The sequence below is a fragment of the Gorilla gorilla genome, chromosome 11 (assembly GCF_029281585.2).
Source record: "Gorilla gorilla gorilla isolate KB3781 chromosome 11, NHGRI_mGorGor1-v2.1_pri, whole genome shotgun sequence".
Classification (NCBI taxonomy): Eukaryota; Metazoa; Chordata; class Mammalia; order Primates; family Hominidae; genus Gorilla; species Gorilla gorilla.
The window spans coordinates 1,999,531-2,023,435 of NC_073235.2; positions in this window are offsets into that span (position 1 = coordinate 1,999,531).

A 23,905-nucleotide genomic window follows, 5' to 3' on the forward strand; every position below is an offset into this window, starting at 1 on the left:
TGCATAAACATGGAAATATCTACACCGCCATCTCTATGAACATGGAAATATCTACACCGCCATCTGTACGAACATGGATATAACTATACCGCCATCTGTATGAACATGTAAATATCTACACCGCCATCTGTATGAACATGAAAATATCTACACAGCTATCTGTATATCAATGGAAATATCTACACCGCTATCTCTATTAACATGGAAATAACTACACTGCTATCTGTATAAACATGGAAATATCTACACCGCCACCTGTATGAACCTGGAAATATCTACACTGCCATCCGTACAAACATGGAAATATCTACACCGCCATCTGTATGAACATTTAAATATTTTCACCGCCATCTGTATGAACATGGAAATATCTACACCGCTAAATGTATGAACATGGAAATGTCTACACCGCTATTGGTATGAACAGGGAAATATCTACACCGCTATCTGTATGAACATGGAAATATCTACACCGGTATCTGTATGAACATGGAAATATCTACACCGATATCTCTATGAACATGGAAATATCTACACCGCCATCTGTATCAACATGTAAATATCTACACCGCCATCTGTATGAACATGGAAATATCTACACCGCTAACTGTATGAACATTTAAATATATCCACCGCTATCTGTATGAACACGGAAATATCTACACCGCTATCTGTATTAACATGGAAATATCTACACCGCTATCTGTATGAACATGCAAATATCTACACAGCTATCTGTATATCAATCGAAATATCCAGACTGGTATCTCTATTAACATGGAAATAACTACACTGCTATCTGTATAAACCTGGAAATATCTACACCGCCATCTCTATGAACATGGAAATATCTACACCGCCATTTGTATGAACGTGGAAATATCTACACCGCCATCTCTATGAACATGGAAATAGCTACACCGCCATTTGTATGAACATGGAAATACCTACACCAATAACTGTATGAACATTAAAATATCTCCACCGCTATCTGTATGAACATGGAAATGTCTACACCGCTATCTGTGTAAACACGGAAATATCTACACCGCCATATGGGTAAACATGAAAATATCTACACCGCCATCCCTATAAACATGGAAATATCTACACCGTCCTCTGTATGAACATGGAAATATCTACACCGCGATCTCTATAAACGTGGAAATATCTACACCGCTATCTGTATGAACTTGGAAATATCTACACAGCTCTCTGTATGAAATTGAAATTATCTGCAACACTATCTCTATGAACATGGAAATATCTACAACGCCATCTGTACGAACATGGAAATATCTATACCGCCATCTGTATGAACATGCAAATATCTACATCGGCATCTGGATGAACATGGAAATATCTACACTGCTATCTGCATGAACATGGAAATATCTACACAGTTATCAGCATATACATGGAAATATCTACAAAGATTTCTCTATAAATATTGAAATAACTACAGCGCTATCTCTATAAACTTCGAAATAACTACACCGCCATCTGTATGAACATGTAAATATCTACAATGCCATCTGTATGAACATGGAAATAACTACACCGCTGACTGTATGAGCATGGATATATCTACAACGCTATCTGTATGAACATGGAAATATCTACACCGCTATCTGTACGAACATGCAAATATCTACACAGCTATCTGTATATCAATGGAAATAACTACACTGCTATCTCTATAAACATGGAAATAACTATACTGCTATCTGTATAAACATGGAAATATCTACACCGCCACCTGTATGAACATGGAAATATCTACACTGCCATCCATACGAACATGGAAATGTCTACACCGCCATCTGTATGAACATGTAAATATCTACACCGCCCTCTGTATGAACATGGAAATATCTACACGGCTAACTGTATGAACATGGAAATATCTGCACCGCCATCTGTACGAACATGGAAATATCTACACCACCATTTGTATGTACATGGAAATATCCACACCGCCATCTCTATGAACATGGAAATATCTACACCGCCATTTGTATGAACATGGAAATATCTACACTGCCATCACTATGAACATGGAAATATCTACACCGCCATCTGTATGAACATGGAAATATCTACACCGTTATCTGTATGAACATGGAAATGTATACACCGCTATTGGTATGAACATGGAAATATCTACACCGCTATCTGTATGAACATGGAAATATCTACACCGCTATCTGTATGAACATGCAAATATCTACACCGCTATCTGTATGAACATGGAAATATCTACACCGCCATCTGTATGAACTTGTAAATATCTACACCGCCATCAGTATGAACATGGGAATATCTACACCGCTAACTGTATGAACATGGAAATATCTACACTGCTATCTATATGAACATGGAAATATCTACACCGCTATCTGTATGAACATGGAAATATCTACACCGCTATCTGTATGAACATGGAAATATCTACTCCGCTATCTCTCTGAACATGCAAATATCTACACCGCTATCTCTATGAACATGCAAATATCTACACAGCTATCTGTATGTCAATGGAAATATCTACACTGCTATCTCTATAAACATGGAAATAACTACACTGCTATCTGTATAAATATTGAAATATCTATACCTCCATCTCTATGAACATGGAAATATCTACACCGCCATTTGTATGAACATGGAAATATCTACACCGCCATCTCTATGAACATGGAAATATCTACACCGCTATTTGTATGAACATGGAAATATCTACACTGCCATCTGTATGAACATGGAAATATCTTCACCGCCATCTGTATGAACATGGATATATGTACACAGGCATCTGGATGAACATGGAAATATCTACACCACTATCTGCATGAACATGGAAATATCTACACAGCTATCTGAATATACATGGAAATATCTACAGAGATTTCTCTATAAATATGGAAATAATTAAGCGCTATCTCTATAAACTGGGAAATATCTACACCGCCATCTGTATGAACATGGAAATATCTACACCGCCATCTGTACAAAGATGGATATATCTACACCGCCATCTGTATTAAGATGGAAATATCTACACCGCTATCTGTATAATCATGGAAATATCTGCCCAACTATCTGTATAAACATGGAAATATCCGCACCGCTATCTGTATAAACATGGAAATATCTACACTGCTATCTGCATAAACATGGAAATATCCACACCGCTATCTGTGTAAACAGGGAAATGTCTACACCGTTATCTGTGTAAACAGGGAAATATCTACACCGCCATCTGTGTAAACATGAAAATATCTACACCGCCATCCCTATAAACATGGAAATGTCTACTCCGCCATCTGTAGGAACATGGAAATATCTACACCGTCATCTCTATGAACGTGGAAATATCTACACCGCTATCTGTATGAACTTGGAAATATCTACACTGCTCTCTGTATAAAATTGATATTATCTACACCATTATCTCTATAAACATGGAAATATCTTCACCGCTATCTGTATAAACATGGAAATATCTACAACGCTGTCTCTATAAACTTGGAAATAACTACACCAGTATCTCTGTAAACATGGAAATATCTAAACCGCCATCTCTATAAACATGGAAATATCAACACAACCATCTGTATAAACATGGAAATATCTATACCGCTATCTGCATAAACATGGAAATATCTACACTGCCATCTCTATGAACATGGAAATATCTACACCGCCATCTGAACGAACATGGATATATCTATACCGCCATCTGTATGAACATGTAAATATCTACACCGCCATCTGTATGAACATGGAAATATCTACACAGCTATCTGTATATCACTGGAAATATCTACACCGCTATCTCTATTAACATGGAAATATCTACACTGCCAACCGTACAAACATGGAAATATCTACACCGCCATCTGTATGAACATGTAAATATCTTCACCGCCATCTGTATGAACATGGAAATATCTACACCGCTAAATGTATGAACATGGAAATGTCTACACCACTATTGGATAGAACAGGGAAATATCTACACTGCTATCTGTATGAACATGGAAATATCTACACCGGTATCTGTATGAACATGGAAATATCTACACCGCTATCTGTATGAACATGGAAATATCTACACCGCCATCTGTATCAACATGTAAATATCTACACCGCCATCGGTATGAACATGGAAATATCTACACCGCTAACTGTATGAACATTTAAATATCTCCACCGCTATCTGTATGAACATGGAAATGTCTACACCGCTATCTGTGTAAACACGGAAATATCTACACCGCCATATGGGTAAACATGAAAATATCTACACCGCCATCCCTATAAACATGGAAATATCTACACCGTCCTCTGTATGAACATGGAAATATCTACACCGCCATCTCTATAAACGTGGAAATATCTACACCGCTATCTGTATGAACTTGGAAATATCTACACAGCTCTCTGTATGAAATTGAAATTATCTGCAACACTATCTCTATGAACATGGAAATATCTACAACGCCATCTGTACGAACATGGAAATATCTATAAAGCCATCTGTATGAACATGCAAATATCTACACCGGCATATGGATGAACATGGAAATATCTACACTGCTATCTGCATGAACATGGGAATATCTACACAGCTATCAGCATATACATGGAAATATCTACACCGCTAACTGTATGAACATTTAAATATCTCCACCGCTATCTGTATGAACATGGAAATACCTACACCGCTATCTGTATGAACATGGAAATATCTACACCGCTATCTGTATGAACATGGAAATATCTACACCGCTATCTGTATGAACATGGAAATATCTACACCGCTATCTGTTTGAACATGCAAATATCTACACAGCTATATGTATATCAATCGAAATATCCAGACTGGTATCTCTATTAACATGGAAATAACTACACTGCTATCTGTATAAACATGGAAATATCTACACCGCCATCTCTATGAACATGGAAATATCTACACCGCCATTTGTATGAACCTGGAAATATCTACACCGCCATCTCTATGAACATGGAAATAGCTACACCGCCATTTGTATGAACATGGAAATACCTACACCGCCATCTGTATGAACATGGAAATACCTTCACTGCCATTTGTATGAACATGGATATATGTACACCGGCATCTGGAAGAACATGGAAATATCTACACCATAATCTGCATGAACATGGAAATATCTACACAGCTATCTGAATATACATGGAAATATCTACACAGATTTCTCTATAAATATGGAAATAACAATATCGCTATCTCAATAAACTTCGAAACATCTACACCGCCATCTGTATGAACATGGAAATATCTACACCGCCATCTGTACGATCATGGACATATGTACACCGCCATCTGTATTAAGATGGAAATATCTACACCAATATCTGTATAAACATGGAAATATCTGCCCAACTATCTTCATAAACATGGAAATATACGCACCGCTATCTGAATAAACATGGAAATGTCTACACCGTTATCTGTGTAAACATGGAAATATCTACACCGCCATATGGGTAAACATGAAAATATCTACACCGCCATCCCTATAAACGTGGAAATATCTACACTGCCATCTGTATGAACATGTAAATAACTACACCGCCATCTCTATAAACATGGAAATATCTATACCGCTATCTGCATAAACATGGAAATATCTACACCACCATCTCTATGAACATGGAAATATCTACAACGCCATCTGTGCGAACATGGAAATATCTATACCGCCATCTGTATGAACATGTAAATATCTACACTGCTATCTGTATCCACATGGAAATATCTACACCGCCATCTCTATGAACATGGAAATATCTACACAGCCATCTGTATGAACATGGAAATATCTTCACCGCCATCTGTATGAACATGGATGAATCTACACCGGCATCTGGATGAACATGGAAATAACTACACCGCTATCTGCATGAACATGGATATATCTAAACAGGTATCTGCATATACATGGAAATATCTACACAGATTTCTATATAAATATAGAAATAACTACAGCGCTATCTCTATAAACTTCGAAATATCTACACCGCCATCTGCATAAACATGGAAATATCTACACCGCCATCTGTATTAAGATGGAAATATCTACACCGCTATCTGTATAAACATGGAAATATCTGCACCACTATCTGTGTAAACATGGGAATGTCTACACCGCTATCTGTTTAAACATGGAAATATCTACACCGCCATCTGTGTAAACATGAAAATATCTACACTGCCATCTCTACAAACATGGAAATACCTACACCGCCATCTGTATGAACATGGAAATATCTACACCGCTATCTGTATGAACTTGGAAATATCTACACTGTTATCTGTATAAAATTGGAATTATCTACACCACTATCTCTATCAACATGGAAATATCTACACCACTATCTGTATAAACATGGAAATATCTACACCGCTATCTCTATAAACATGGAAATATCTACAACGCTGTCTCTATAAACATGGAAATATCTGCAACGCAGTCAGTATAAACTTCGAAATAACTACACAACTATCTCTATAAACATGGAAATACCTAGACCGCCATCTCTATAAACATGGAAATATCTACACCACCGTCTGTATAAACATGGAAATATCTGTACCGCTATCTGCATAAACATGGAAATATCTACACCGCCATCTCTATGAACATGGAAATATCTACAACGCCATCTGTACGGACATGGAAATATCTACACCGACATCTGTATGAACATGTAAATATCAACACTGCCATCTGTATGAACATGGAAATAACTACACCGCTTACTGTATGAACATGGAAATATCTGTACTGGTATCTGTATGAAGATGTAAATATCTACACCGTTATCTCTATGAACATGGAAATATCTACACCGCTATCTGTATGAACATGGAAATATCTACACAGCTATCTCTATATCAATGGAAATATCTACACTGCTATCTCTATAAACATGGAAATATCTTCACTGCTATCTGTATAAACATGGAAATATCTACACCGCCATTTGTATGAACATGGAAATAACTACACCCCTAACTGTATGAGCATGGAAATATCTACACCGTTATCTGTAAGAACATGGAAATATCTACACCGTTATCTGTATGAACATGGAAATATCTACACCGCTATCTGTATGAACATGGAAATATCTACACAGCTATCTGTATATCAATGGATATATCTACACTGCTATCTCAATAAACATGGAAATAACTACACTGCTATCTGTATAAACATGGAAATATATACACCGCCACCTGTATGAACATGGAAATATCTACACTGCCATACGTACGAACATGGAAATATCTACACCGCCATCTGTATGAACATGTAAATATCTACACCGCCATCTGTATGAACATGGAAATATCTACACCGATAACTCTATGAACATGGAAATATCTACACCGCTATCTGTATGAAGAAAGAAATATCTACACCGCTATCTGTATGAACATGGAAATATCTAAATCGCTATCTGTATGAACATGCAAATATCTACACAGCTAACTGTATATCAATGAAAATATCTACACTGCTATCTCTATAAACATGGAAATATCTACACTGCTATCTGTATAAACATGGAAATATCTACACCGCCATTTGTATGAACATGGAAATATCTACACCGCTAACTCTATGAATATGGAAATATCTACACCGCTATCTGAATAAACATGGAAATATCTACACCGCTATCTGTATGAACATGCAAATATCTACACAGCTATCTGTATATCAATGGAAATATCTACACTGCTATCTCTATAAACATGGTAATAACTACACTGCTATCTGTATAAACATGGAAATATCTACACCATCATCTCTATGAACATGGAAATATCTACACCGACATTTGTATGAACATGTAAATATCCACACCGCTATCTGTGTAAACATGGAAATGTCTACACCGCTATCTGTGTAAACATGGAAATATCTACACCGCCATCTGTGTAAACATGAAAATATCTACACCGCCATCCCTATAAACGTGGAAATATCTACACTGCCATCTGTATGAACATGGAAATACCTACACCGCCATCTCTATAAACGTGGAAATACCTACACCGCTATCTGTATGAATTGGAAATATCTACACTGCTCTCTGTATAAAATTGAAATTATCTACACCACTATCTCTATAAACATGGAAATATCTACACTACTATCTGTATAAACATGGAAATATCTATACCGCTATCTGCATAAACATGGAAATATCTTCACCGCTATCAGTATAAACATGGAAATATCTACAACGCTGTCACTATAAACTTGGAAATAACTTCACCACTATCTCTGTAAACATGGAAATATCTAGACCGCCATCTCTATAAACATGGAAATATCTACACCACCATCTGTATAAACATGGAAATATCTATACCGCTATCTGCATAAACATGGAAATATCTACACCGCCATCTCTATGAACATGGAAATATCTACACCGCCATCTGTACGAACATGGAAATATCTATACCGCCATCTGTATGAACATGTAAATATCTGCACCGCCATCTGTATGAACATGGAAATAGCTACACCGCTAACTGTATGAACATGGAAATATGTACACCGCTATCTGTATGAACATGGAAATATCTACATCTTTATCTGTATGAACTTGGAAATATCTTCACCGCCATCTGTATGAACATGGATATATGTACACCGGCATCTGGATGAACTTGGAAATATCTACACCGCTATCTGCATGAACATGGATATATCTACACAGCTATCTGCATATACATGGAAATATCTACACAGATTTCTCTATAAATCTGGAAATAACTACAGCGCTATCTCTATAAACTTCGAAATATCTACAAAGCCATCTGTATGAACATGGAAATATCTACACCGCCATCTATACGAACATGGACATATCTACACCTCCATCTGTTTTATGATGGAAATATCTACACCGATATCTGTATAAACATGGAAATATGTGCACGACTATCTGTATAAACATGGAAATATCAGCACCGCTCTCTGTATAAACATGGAAATATCTACACCGCTATCTGAATAAACATGGAAATATCCACACCGCTATCTGTGTAAACATAGAAATGTCTACACCGCTGTGTAAACATGGAAATATCTACACTGCCATCTGTGTAAGCATGAAAATATCTACACCACCATCTCTATATACATGGAAATATCTACACCGCCATCTGAATGAACATGGAAATATCTACACCGCCATCTCTATAAACGTGGAAATATCTACACTGCTATCTGTATGAACTTCGAAATATCTACACTGTTATCTGTATAAAATTGGAATTATCTACCCCACCATGTCTATAAACATGGATATATCTACCCTGCTATCTGTATAAAAATGGAAATATCTACACCGCTATCTGTATAAACATGGAAATAACTTCACCGCTATCTGTATAAACATGGAAATATCTACAATGCTGTCTCTATAAGCTTTGAAATAACTACACCACTATCTCTATAAACATGGAAATATCCAGACCGCCATCTGTATAAACATGGAAATATCTACACCACCATCTGTATAAACATGGAAATATCTATACGGCTACCTGCATAAACATGGAAATATCTACACTGCCATCTCTATGAACATGGAAATATCTACACCGCCATCTGTAAGAACTTGGAAATATTTACACCGCCATCTGTATGAACATGTAAATATCTAAACCGCCATCTGTATGAACATGGAAATATCTACACCGCTAACCGTATGAACATTTAAATACCTACACCGCTATCTGTATGAACATGGAAATATCTACACCGCTATCTGTATGAACATGGAAATATCTACACCGCTCTCTGTATGAACTTGGAAATATCTACACCGCTATCTGTATGAACATGGAAATATCTACACTGCTATCTGTATGAACATGCAAATATCTACACAGCTATCTGTATATCAATGGAAATATCTACACTGCTATCTCTGTAAACATGGAAATAACTAAACTGCTATCTGTATAAACATGGAAATATCTACACCGCCACCTGTATGAACATGGAAATATCTACACTGCCATCCGTACGAACATGGAAATATCTACACCTCCATCTGTATGAACACGTAAATATCTACACCGCCATCTGAACATGGAAATATCTACACCACTAACTGTATGAACACGGAAATACCTACACCGCTATCTGTATGAAAATGGAAATATCTACACAGCTATCTGTATGAACATGGAAATATCTACACAGCTATCTGTATGAACATGGAAATATCTACACCGCTCTCTGTATGAACATGGAAATATCTACACCGCTATCTGTATGAACATGGAAATATCTACACCGCTATCTGTATATCAATGGAAATATCTACACTGCTATCTCTATAAACATGGAAATAACTACACTACTATCTGTATCAACATGGAAATATCTACACCGCCATCTCTATGAACATGGAAATATCTACACAGCCATCTGTATGAACATGGAAATATCTTCACCGCCATCTGTATGAACATGGATGTATCTACACCGGCATCTGGATGAACATGGAAATAACTACACCGCAATCTGCATGAACATGGAAATATCTACACAGCTATCTGCATATACATGGAAACATCTACACAGATTTCTATATAAATATAGAAATAACTACAGCGCTATCTCTATAAACTTCGAAATATCTACACCGCCATCTGTATGAACATGGAAATATCTACACCACCGTCTGTATAAACATGGAAATATCTATACCGCCATCTGCATAAATATGGAAATATCTACACCACCATCTGTATAAACATGGAAATATCTATACCGCTAACTGTATGAACATGGAAATATCTACACCGCTATTGGTTTGAACATGGATATATCTACACCGGCATCTGGATGAACATGGAAATATCTACACCGCTATCTGCATGAACATGGAAATATCTACATAGCTATCTGCATATACATGGAAATATCTACACAGATTTCTCAGTAAATCTGGAAATAACTACAGCGCTATCTCTATAAACTTCGAAATATCTACAAAGCCATCTGTATGAACATGGAAATATCTACACCTCCATCTGTACGAACACGGACATATCTACACCTCCATCTGTTTTATGATGGAAATATCTACACCGATATCGGTATAAACATGGAAATATCTGCACGACTATCTGTATAAACATGGAAATATCCGCACCGCTATCTGTATAAACATGGAAATATCTACACCGCTATCTGCATAAACATGGAAATATCCACACCGCTATCTGTGTAAACATAGAAATGTCTACACCGCTGTGTAAACATGGAAATATCTACAGTGCCATCTGTGTAAGCATGAAAATATCTACACCACCATCTCTATATACATGGAAATATCTACACCGCCATCTGAATGAACATGGAAATATCTACAACGCCATCTCTATAAACGTGGAAATATCTACACTGCTATCTGTATGAACTTCGAAATATCTACACTGTTATCTATATAAAATTGGAATTATCTACCCCACTATGTCTATAAACATGGAAATATCTACCCCGTAATCTGTATAAAAATGGAAATATCCACACCGCTATCTGTATAAACATGGAAATAACTTCACCGCTATCTGTATAAACATGGAAATATCTACAATGCTGTCTGTATAAGCTTTGAAATAACTACACCACTATCTCTATAAACATGGAAATATCCAGACCGCCATCTGTATAAACATGGAAATATCTACACCACCACCTGTATAAACATGGAAATATCTATACGGCTACCTGCATAAACATGGAAATATCTACACTGCCATCTCTATGAACATGGAAATATCTACACCGCCATCTGTAAGAACTTGGAAATATTTACACCGCCATCTGTATGAACATGTAAATATCTAAACCGCCATCTGTATGAACATGGAAATATCTACACCGCTAACTGTATGAACAATTAAATACCTACACCGCTATCTGCATGAACATGGAAATATCTACACCGCTATCTGTATGAACATGGAAATGTCTACACCGCTATCTGTGTAAACATGGAAATATCTACACCGCCATCTGTGTAAACATGAAAATATCTACACCGCCATCTCTATAAACATGGAGATATCTACAACGCCATCAGTATGAACATGGAAATATCTACACCGCCATCTCTATAAACGTGGAAATATCTACACCGCTATCTGTATGAACTTGGAAATAGCTACACTGCTCTCGGTATAAAATTGAAATTATCTGCACCACTATCTCTATAAACATGGAAATATCTACACTGCTATCTGTATAAACATGGAAATATCTACACCGCTATGTGTATAAACATGGAAATATCTTCACCGCTATCTGTATAAACATGGAAATATCTACAACGCTGTCTCTATAAACTTGGAAATAACTACACCACTATCTCTGTAAACATGGAAATATCTAGACCGCCATCTCTATAAACATGGAAATATCTACACCACCATCTGTATAAACATGGAAATACCTATATCGCTATCTGCATAAACATGGAAATATCTACACCGCCATCTCTATGAACATGGAAATATCTACACGGCCATCTGTACGAACATGGAAATATCTATACCGCCATCTCTATGAACATGTAAATATCTACACCGCCATCCGTATGAACATGGAAATACCTTCACCGCTAACTGTATGAACATGGAAATATCTACACCGCTATCTGTACGAACATGGAAATATCTACACCGCTATCTGTATGAACATGCAAATATCTACACAGCTACCTGTATATCCATGGAAATATCTACAATGCTATCTCTATAAACATGGAAATAACTACACTGCTATCTGTATAAACATGGAAATATCTACACCGCCACCTGTATGAACATGGAAATATCTACACTGCCATCCGTATGAACATGGAAATATCTACACCGCCATCTGTATGAACACGTAAATATCTGCACCGCCATCTGTATGAACATGGAAATATCTACACCGCTAACTGTATGAACATGGAAACATCTACACCGCTATCTGTATGAACATGGAAATATCTACACCGCTATCTGTATGAACATGGAAATATCAACACCGCCATCTGTATGAACATGGAAATATCTACACCGTTATCTGTATGAACATGTAAATATCTACACTGCCATCAGTAAGAACATGGAAATATCTACACCGCTAACTGTATGAACATGGAAATGTCTACACCGCTATCTGTATGAACATGGAAATATCTACACCGCTATCTGTATGAACATGGAAATATCTACACCGCCATCTCAATGAACATGGAAATACCTACACCGCCATTTGTATGAACATGGAAATATCTACACCGCCATCTGCATGAACATGGAAATATCTACACCGCCATCTCTATAAACGTGGAAATATCTACACCGCTATCTGTATGAACTTGGAAATATCTACACTGCTCTCGGTATAAATTGAAATTGTCTACACCACTATCTCTATAAACATGGAAATATCTACACTGCTATCTGCATAAACATGGAAATATCTACACCGCTATCTGTATAAACATGGAAATATCTTCAACGCTATCTGTATAAACATGGAAATATCTACAACGCTGTCTCTGTAAACTTGGAAATAACTACAACACTATCTCTATAAACATGGAAATATCTACACCGTTATCAGTATGAACATGGAAATATCTACACCGCTTTCTGTATGAACATGGAAATATCTACACCGCTATGTGTATGAAAATGCAAATATCTACACAGCTATCTGTATATCAATGGAAATATCTACACTGCTATCTCTATAAACATGGAAATATCTACACTGCTATCTGTATAAACATGGAAATATCTACACCGCTATCTGTATGAACATGGAAATATCCACACCGCTATCTGTATGAACATGGAAATGTCTACACCGCTATTGGTATGAACATGGAAATACCTACACCGCTATCTGTATGAACATGGAAATATCTACACCACTATCTGTATGAACATGGAAATATCTTCACCGACATGTGTATAAACATGGAAATATCCACACTGCTATCTGTGTAAACATGGAAAGGTCTACACCGCTATCTGTATAAACATGGAAATATCTACACCGCCATCTGTGTAAACATGAAAATACACCGCCATCCCTATAAACATGGAAATATCTACACTGCCATCTGTATGAACATGGAAATATCTACACCGCTATCTGTATGAACATGGAAATATCTACACCGCTACCTGTATGAACATGGAAATATCTACACCGCTATCTGTATGAACATGGAAATATCTACACCGCTAACTGTATGAATATGGAAATATCTACACCGCTATCTGAATAAACATGGAAATATCTACACCGCTATCTCTATGAACATGCAAATATCTACACAGCTATCTGTATATCAATGGAAATATCTACACTGCTATGTCTATAAACATGGTAATAACTACACTGCTACCTGTATAAACATGGAAATGTCTACACCGTCATCTCTATGAACATGGAAATATCTACACCGACATTTGTATGAACATGGAAATATCCACACCGCTATCTGTGTAAACATGGAAATGTCTACACCGCTATCTGGGTAAACATGGAAATATCTACACCGCCATCTGTGTAAACATGAAAATATCTACACCGCAATACCTATAAACGTGGAAATATCTACACTGCCATCTGTATGAACATGGAAATATCTACACCACCATCTCTGTAAACGTGGAAATATCTACACCGTTATCTGTATTAACTTGGAAATATCTACACTGCTCTCTGTATAAAATTGAAATTATCTACACCACTATCTCTATAAACATGGAAATATCTACACTGCTATCTGTATAAACATGGAAATATCTACAACGCTATCTGTATAAACATGGAAATATCTTCACTGCTATCTGTATAAACATGGAAATATCTACAACGCTGTCTCTATAAACTTGGAAATAACTACACCACTATCTCTGTACACATGGAAATATCTAGACCGCCATCTCTATAAACATGGAGATATCTACACCACCATCTGTATAAACATGGAAATATCTATACTGCAATCTGCATAAACATGGAAATATCTACACCGCCATCTCTATGAACATGGAAATATCTACACCGCCATCTGTACGAACATTGAAATATCTATACCGCCATCTGTATGAACACGTAAATATCTACACCGCCATCTGTATGAACATGGAAATATCTTCACCGCTAACTGTATGAACATGGAAATATCTACACCGCTATCTGTATGAACATGGAAATATCTACACCGTTATCTGTATGAACATGGAAATATCTACACCGCTATCTGTATGAACATGGAAATATCTACACCGTTAACTGTACGAACATGCAAATATCTACACCACTATCTGTATGAACATGCAAATATCTACACAGCTATCTGTATATCAATGGAAATATCTACACTGCTATCTCTATAAACATGGAAATAACTACACTGCTATCTGTATAAACATGGAAATATCTACACCGCCATCTCTATGAACATGGAAATATCTACACCGCCATTTGTATGAACATGGAAATATCTACACCGCCATATCTATGAACATGGAAATACCTACACTGCCATTTGTATGAACATGGAAATATCTACACCGCCATCTGCATGACCATGGAAATATCTACACCGCCATCTCTATAAACGTGGAAATATCTACACCGCTATCTGTATGAACTTGGAAATATCCACACTGCTCTTGGTATAAATTGAAATTATCTACACCACTATCTCTATAAACATGGAAATATCTACACTGCTATCTGTATAAACATGGAAATATCTACACAGCTATCTGTATAAACATGGAAATATCTTCACCGCTATCAGTATAAACATGGAAATATCTACAACGCTGTCTCTATAAACTTGGAAATAACTACACCACTATCTCTGTAAACATGGAAATATCTAGACCGCCATCTCTATAAACATGGAAATCTCTACACCACCATCTGTATAAACATGGAAACACCTATACCGCTATCTGCATAAACATGGAAATATCTACACCGCCATCTCTATGAACATGGAAATACCTACACCGCCATCTGTATGAACATGTAAATATCTACACCGCCATCTGTATGAACATGGAAATATCTACACCGCTAACTGTATGAACATGGAAATATCTACACCGCTATCTGTATGAACATGGAAATATCTACACCGCCATCTGTATGAACATGGAAATATCTACACCGTTATCTGTATGAACATGGAAATATCTACACTGCTATCTGTATGAACTTGGAAATATGTACACAGCTATCTGAACGAATATGGAAATATCTACACCGCTATCTGTATGAACATGCAAATACCTACACAGCTATCTGTATATCAATGGGAATATCCACAATGCTATCTCTATCAACATGGAAATAACTACACTGCTATATGTATAAACATGGAAATATCTACACCGCCACCTATATGAACATGGAAATATCTAAACTGCCATCTGTATGAACATGTATATATCTACACCGCCATCTGTATGAACATGGAAATATCTACACCGCTAACTGTATGAATGTGGAAATATCTACACCGCTATCTGAATAAACATGGAAATATCTACACCGCTATCTCTATGAACATGCAAATATCTACACAGCTATCTGTATATCAATGGAAATATCTACACTGCTATGTCTATAAACATGGTAATAACTACACTGCTACCTGTATAAACATGGAAATATCTACACCGTCATCTCTATGAACATGGAAATATCTACACCGACATTTGTATGAACATGGAAATATCCACACCGCTATCTGTGTAAACATGGAAATGTCTACACCGCTATCTGGGTAAACATGGAAATATCTACACCGCCATCTGTGTAAACATGAAAATATCTACACCGCAATACCTATAAACGTGGAAATATCTACACTGCCATCTGTATGAACATGGAAATATCTACACCACCATCTCTGTAAACGTGGAAATATCTACACCGCTATCTGTATTAACTTGGAAATATCTACACTGCTCTCTGTATAAAATTGAAATTATCTACACCACTATCTCTATAAACATGGAAATATCTACACTGCTATCTGTATAAACATGGAATATCTACAACGCTATCTGTATAAACATGGAAATATCTTCACTGCTATCTGTATAAACATGGAAATATCTACAACGCTGTCTCTATAAACTTGGAAATAACTACACCACTATCTCTGTACACATGGAAATATCTAGACCGCCATCTCTATAAACATGGAGATATCTACACCACCATCTGTATAAACATGGAAATATCTATACTGCAATCTGCATAAACATGGAAATATCTACACCGCCATCTCTATGAACATGGAAATATCTACACCGCCATCTGTATGAACATTGAAATATCTATACCGCCATCTGTATGAACACGTAAATATCTACACCGCCATCTGTATGAACATGGAAATATCTTCACCGCTAACTGTATGAACATGGAAATATCTACACCGCTATCTGTATGAACATGGAAATATCTACACCGTTATCTGTATGAACATGGAAATATCTACACCGCTATCTGTATGAACATGGAAATATCTACACCGTTAACTGTACGAACATGCAAATATCTACACCACTATCTGTATGAACATGCAAATATCTACACAGCTATCTGTATATCAATGGAAATATCTACACTGCTATCTCTACAAACATGGAAATAACTACACTGCTATCTGTATAAACATGGAAATATCTACACCGCCATCTCTATGAACATGGAAATATCTACACCGCCATTTGTATGAACATGGAAATATCTACACCGCCATATCTATGAACATGGAAATACCTACACTGCCATGTGTATGAACATGGAAATATCTACACCGCCATCTGCATGACCATGGAAATATCTACACCGCCATCTCTATAAACGTGGAAATATCTACACCGCTATCTGTATGAACTTGGAAATATCCACACTGCTCTTGGTATAAATTGAAATTATCTACACCACTATCTCTATAAACATGGAAATATCTACACTGCTATCTGTATAAACATGGAAATATCTACACAGCTATCTGTATAAACATGGAAATATCTTCACCGCTATCAGTATAAACATGGAAATATCTACAACGCTGTCTCTATAAACTTGGAAATAACTACACCACTATCTCTGTAAACATGGAAATATCTAGACCGCCATCTCTATAAACATGGAAATCTCTACACCACCATCTGTATAAACATGGAAACACCTATACCGCTATCTGCATAAACATGGAAATATCTACACCGCCATCTCTATGAACATGGAAATACCTACACCGCCATCTGTATGAACATGTAAATATCTACACCGCCATCTGTATGAACATGGAAATATCTACACCGCTAACTGTATGAACATGGAAATATCTACACCGCTATCTGTATGAACATGGAAATATCTACACCGCCATCTGTATGAACATGGAAATATCTACACCGTTATCTGTATGAACATGGAAATATCTACACTGCTATCTGTATGAACTTGGAAATATGTACACAGCTATCTGAACGAATATGGAAATATCTACACCGCTATCTGTATGAACATGCAAATACCTACACAGCTATCTGTATATCAATGGGAATATCCACAATGCTATCTCTATCAACATGGAAATAACTACACTGCTATATGTATAAACATGGAAATATCTACACCGCCACCTATATGAACATGGAAATATCTAAACTGCCATCTGTATGAACATGTATATATCTACACCGCCATCTGTATGAACATGGAAATATCTACACCGCTAACTGTATGAACACGGAAATATCTACACCGCTATCTGTATGAACATGGAAATATCTACACCGCCTTCTGTATGAACATGGAAATATCTACACCGCCATCTGTATGAACATGTAAATATCTACACCGCCTTCTGTATGAACATGGAAATATCTACACCGCCATCTGTATGAACATGTAAATATCTACACTGCCATCTGTAAGAACATGGAAATATCTACACCGCTAACTGTATGAACATGGAAATATCTACACCGCTATCTGTATGAACATGGAAATATCTACACCGCTATCTGTACAAACATGGAAATATCTACACAGCTATCTGTATATCAATGGAAATATCTAAACTGCTATCTCTATAAACATGGAAATAACTACACTGCTATCTGTATAAACATGGAAATATCTACACCGCCATCTCTATGAACATGGAAATATCTACACCGCCATTTGTATGAACATGCAAATATCTACACCGCCATCACTATGAACATGGAAATACCTACACCGCCATTTGTATGAACATGGAAATATCTACACCGCCCTCTGCATGAACATGGAAATATCTACACCGCCATCTCTATAAACGTGGAAATATCTACACCGCTATCTGTATGAACTTGGAAATATCTACACTGCTCTCGGTAAAAATTGAAATTATCTACACCACTCTCTCTATAAACATGGAAATATCTACACTGCTATCTGTATAAACATGGAAATATCTACACCGCTATCTGTATAAACATGGAATTATCTTCACCGCTATCTGTATAAACATGGAAATATCTACAACGCTGTCTCTATAAACTTAGAAATATGTACACCACTATCTCTGTAAACATGGAAATATCTAGACCGCCGTCTCTATAAACATGGAAATATCCACACCACCATCTGTATAAACATGGAAATATCTATACCGCTATCTGCATAAACATGGAAATATCTACACCGCCATCTGTATGAACATGGAAATATCTACACCGCCATCTGTATGAACATGTAAATATCTACTCCGCTATCTGTATGAACATGGAAATATCTATACCGCTATCTGTATGAACATGGAAATATCTACACCGCTATCTGTATGAACATGCAAATATCTAGACCGCTATCTGTATGAACATGCAAATATATACACAGCTATCTGTATATCAATGGAAATATCCAGAATGGTATCTCTATAAACATGGAAATAACTACACTGCTATCTGTATAAACATGGAAATATCTACACTGCTATCTGCATAAACCTGGAAATATCCACACCGCTATCTGTGTAAACATGGAAATGTCTTCACCGCTATCTGTGTAAACATGGAAATATCTACACCGCCATCTGTGTAAACATGAAAATGTCTACACCGCCATCCCTATAAACATGGAAATATCTACACCGTCATCTGTATGAACATGGAAATATCTACACCGCCATCTCTATTAACGTGGAAATATCTACACCGCTATCTGTATGAACTTGGAAATATCTTCACTGCTCTTTGTATGAAATTGAAATTATCTACAACACTATCTCTATAAACATGGAAATATGTACACTGCTATCTGTATAAACATGGAAATATCTACACCGCTATCTGTATAAACATGGAAATATCTACAACGCTGTCTCTATAAACTTGGAAATAACTACACCACTATCTCTGTAAACATGGAAATGTCTAGACCGCCATCTCTTTAAAGATGGAAATATCTACACCACCATCTGTATAAATATGGAAATATCTATACCGCTATCTGCATAAACATGGAAATATCTACAACACCATCTCTATGAACATGGAAATATCTACAACGCCATCTGTATGAACATGTTAATATCTACACCGCCATCTGTATGAACATGGAAATATCTACACCGCTAACTGTATGAACATGGAAATGTCTACACCGCTATTGGTAGGAACCTGGAAATATCTAGACCGCTATCTGTATGAACGTGGAAATATCTACACCGCTATCTGTATGAACATGCAAATATCTACACAGCTATCTGTATATCAATGGAAATATCTACACCGCTATCTCTATTAACATGGAAATAATTACACTGCTATCTGTATAAACATGGAAATATCTACACCGCCACCTGTATGAACATGGAAATATCTACACTGCCATCCGTACAAACATGGAAATATCTACACCGCCATCTGTATGAACATGTAAATATCTTCACTGCCATCTGTATGAACATGGAAATATCTACACCGCTAAATGTATGAACATGGAAATGTCTACACCGCTATCGGTATGAACATGGAAATATATACACCGCCATCTGTTTGAACATGGAAATATCTACACCGCCATCTGTATGAACATGGAAATATCTACACCGCCATCTGTATGAACATGGAAATATCTACACCGCCATCTGTATGAACATGTAAATATCTACACCGCCATCTGTATGAACATGGAAATATCTACACCGCTAACTGTATGAACATGGAAATATCTACACCGCTATCTGTATGAACATGGAAATAACGACACCGCTATCTGTATGAACATGGAAATATCTACACCGCTATCTGTATGAACATGGAAATATGTACACCGCTATCTGTATGAACATGGAAATATCTAGACCGCTATCTGTATGAACATGCAAATATCTACACAGCTCTCTGTATATCAATGAAAATATCTACACTGCTATCCTTATAAACATGGAAATAACTACACTGCTATCTGTATAAATATGGAAATACCTACACCGCCATCTCTATGAACATGGAAATATCTACACCGCCATTTGTATGAACATGGAAATACCTACACCGCCATCTCTATGAACATGGAAATATCTACACCGCCATTTGTATGAACATGGAAATATCTACACCACCATCTGTATGAACATGGAAATATCTTCACCGCCATCTGTATTAACATGGATATATGTACACCGGCATCTGGATGAACATGGAAATATCTACACCGCTATCTGCATGAACATGGAAATATCTACCCAGCTATCTGAATATACACGGAAATAACTACACAGATTTCTCTAACAAATATGGAAATAACTACAGCGCTATCTCTATAAACTTCGAATTATCTACACCGCCATCTGTATGAACATAGAAATATCTACACCGCCATCTGTACAAACATGGACATATCGACGCCGCCACCTGTATTAAGATGGAAATATCTACACCGCTATCTGTATAAACACGGAAATATCTGCCCAACTATCTGTATAAACAGGGAAATATCCGCACCTGTATAAACATGGAAATATCTACACTGCTATCTGCATAAACATGGAAATATCCACACCGCTATCTGTGTAAACATGGAAATGTCTACACCGCTATCTGTGTAAACATGGAAATATCTACACCGCCATCTGTGCAAACATGAAAATATCTACACCGCCATCCCTATAAACATGGAAATATTTACACCGCCATCTGTATGAACATGGAAATATCTACACCGCCATCTCTATAAACATGGAAATATCTACACCACCATCTGTATAAACATGGAAATATCTATACCGCTCTCTGCATAAACATGGAGATATCTACACCGCCATCTCTATGAACATGAAAATATCTACAACGCCATCTGTACGAACATGGAAATAACTATACCGCCATCTGTATGAATATGTAAATATCTACACCGCCATCTGTATGAACATGGAAATATCTATACCGCTAACTGTATGAAGATGGAAATATCTACACCGCTATCTGTATGAACATGGAAATACCTACTCCATTATCTGTATGAACATGGAAATATCTACACCGCTATCTGTATGAACATGGAAATATCTACACCGCTATCTGTACGAACATGGAAATATCTACACCGCTATCTGTATGACCATGCAAATATCTACACAGCTATCTGTATATCAATGGAAATATCTACACTGCTATCTCTATAAACATGGAAATAACTACACTGCTATCTGTATAAATATGGAAATATCTACACCGTCATCTCTATGAACATGGAAATATCTACACCGCCATCTGTATGAACATGGAAATATCTACACCGCTAACTGTATGAACATGGAAATATCTACACCTCTATCTGCATGAACATGGAAATATCCTCGCCATCTGTATGAACATGAAAATATCTACACCGCTAAATATATGAACATGGAAATGTCTACACCGCTATTGGTATGAACATGGAAATATCTACACCGCTATCTGTATGAACATGGAAATATCTACACCGCTATCTGTATGAACATGGAAATATCTACACCGCGATCTCTATGAACATGGAAATAACTACACCGCCATCTGTATGAACGTGTAAATATCTACACCGCTATCTATATAAACATGGAAATATCTTCACCGCTATCTGTATAAACATGGAAATATCTACAACGCTGTCTCTATAAACTTGGAAATAACTACACCACTATCTCTATAAACATGGAAATATCTAGACCGCTATCTGCATGAACATGGAAATATCCTCGCCATCTGTATGAACATGAAAATATCTACACCGCTAAATATATGAACATGGAAATGTCTACACCGCTATTAGTATGAACATGGAAATATCTACACCGCTATCTGTATGAACATGGAAATATCTACACCACTATCTGTATGAACATGGAAATATCTACACCGCGATCTCTATGAACATGGAAATAACTACACCGCCATCTGTATGAACATGTAAATATCTACACCGCTATCTATATAAACATAGAAATATCTTCACCGCTATCTGTATAAACATGGAAGTATCTACAACGCTCTCTCTATAAACTTGGAAATAACTACACCACTATCTCTATAAACATGGAAATATCTAGACCGCCATCTCTATAAACATGGAAATATCTACACGACCATCTGTATAAACATGGAAATATCTATACCGCTATCTGCATAAACATGGAAATATCTACACCGCCATCTCTACGAACATGGAAATATCTACACCGCCATCTGTAAGAATATGGAAATATCTATACCGCCATCAGT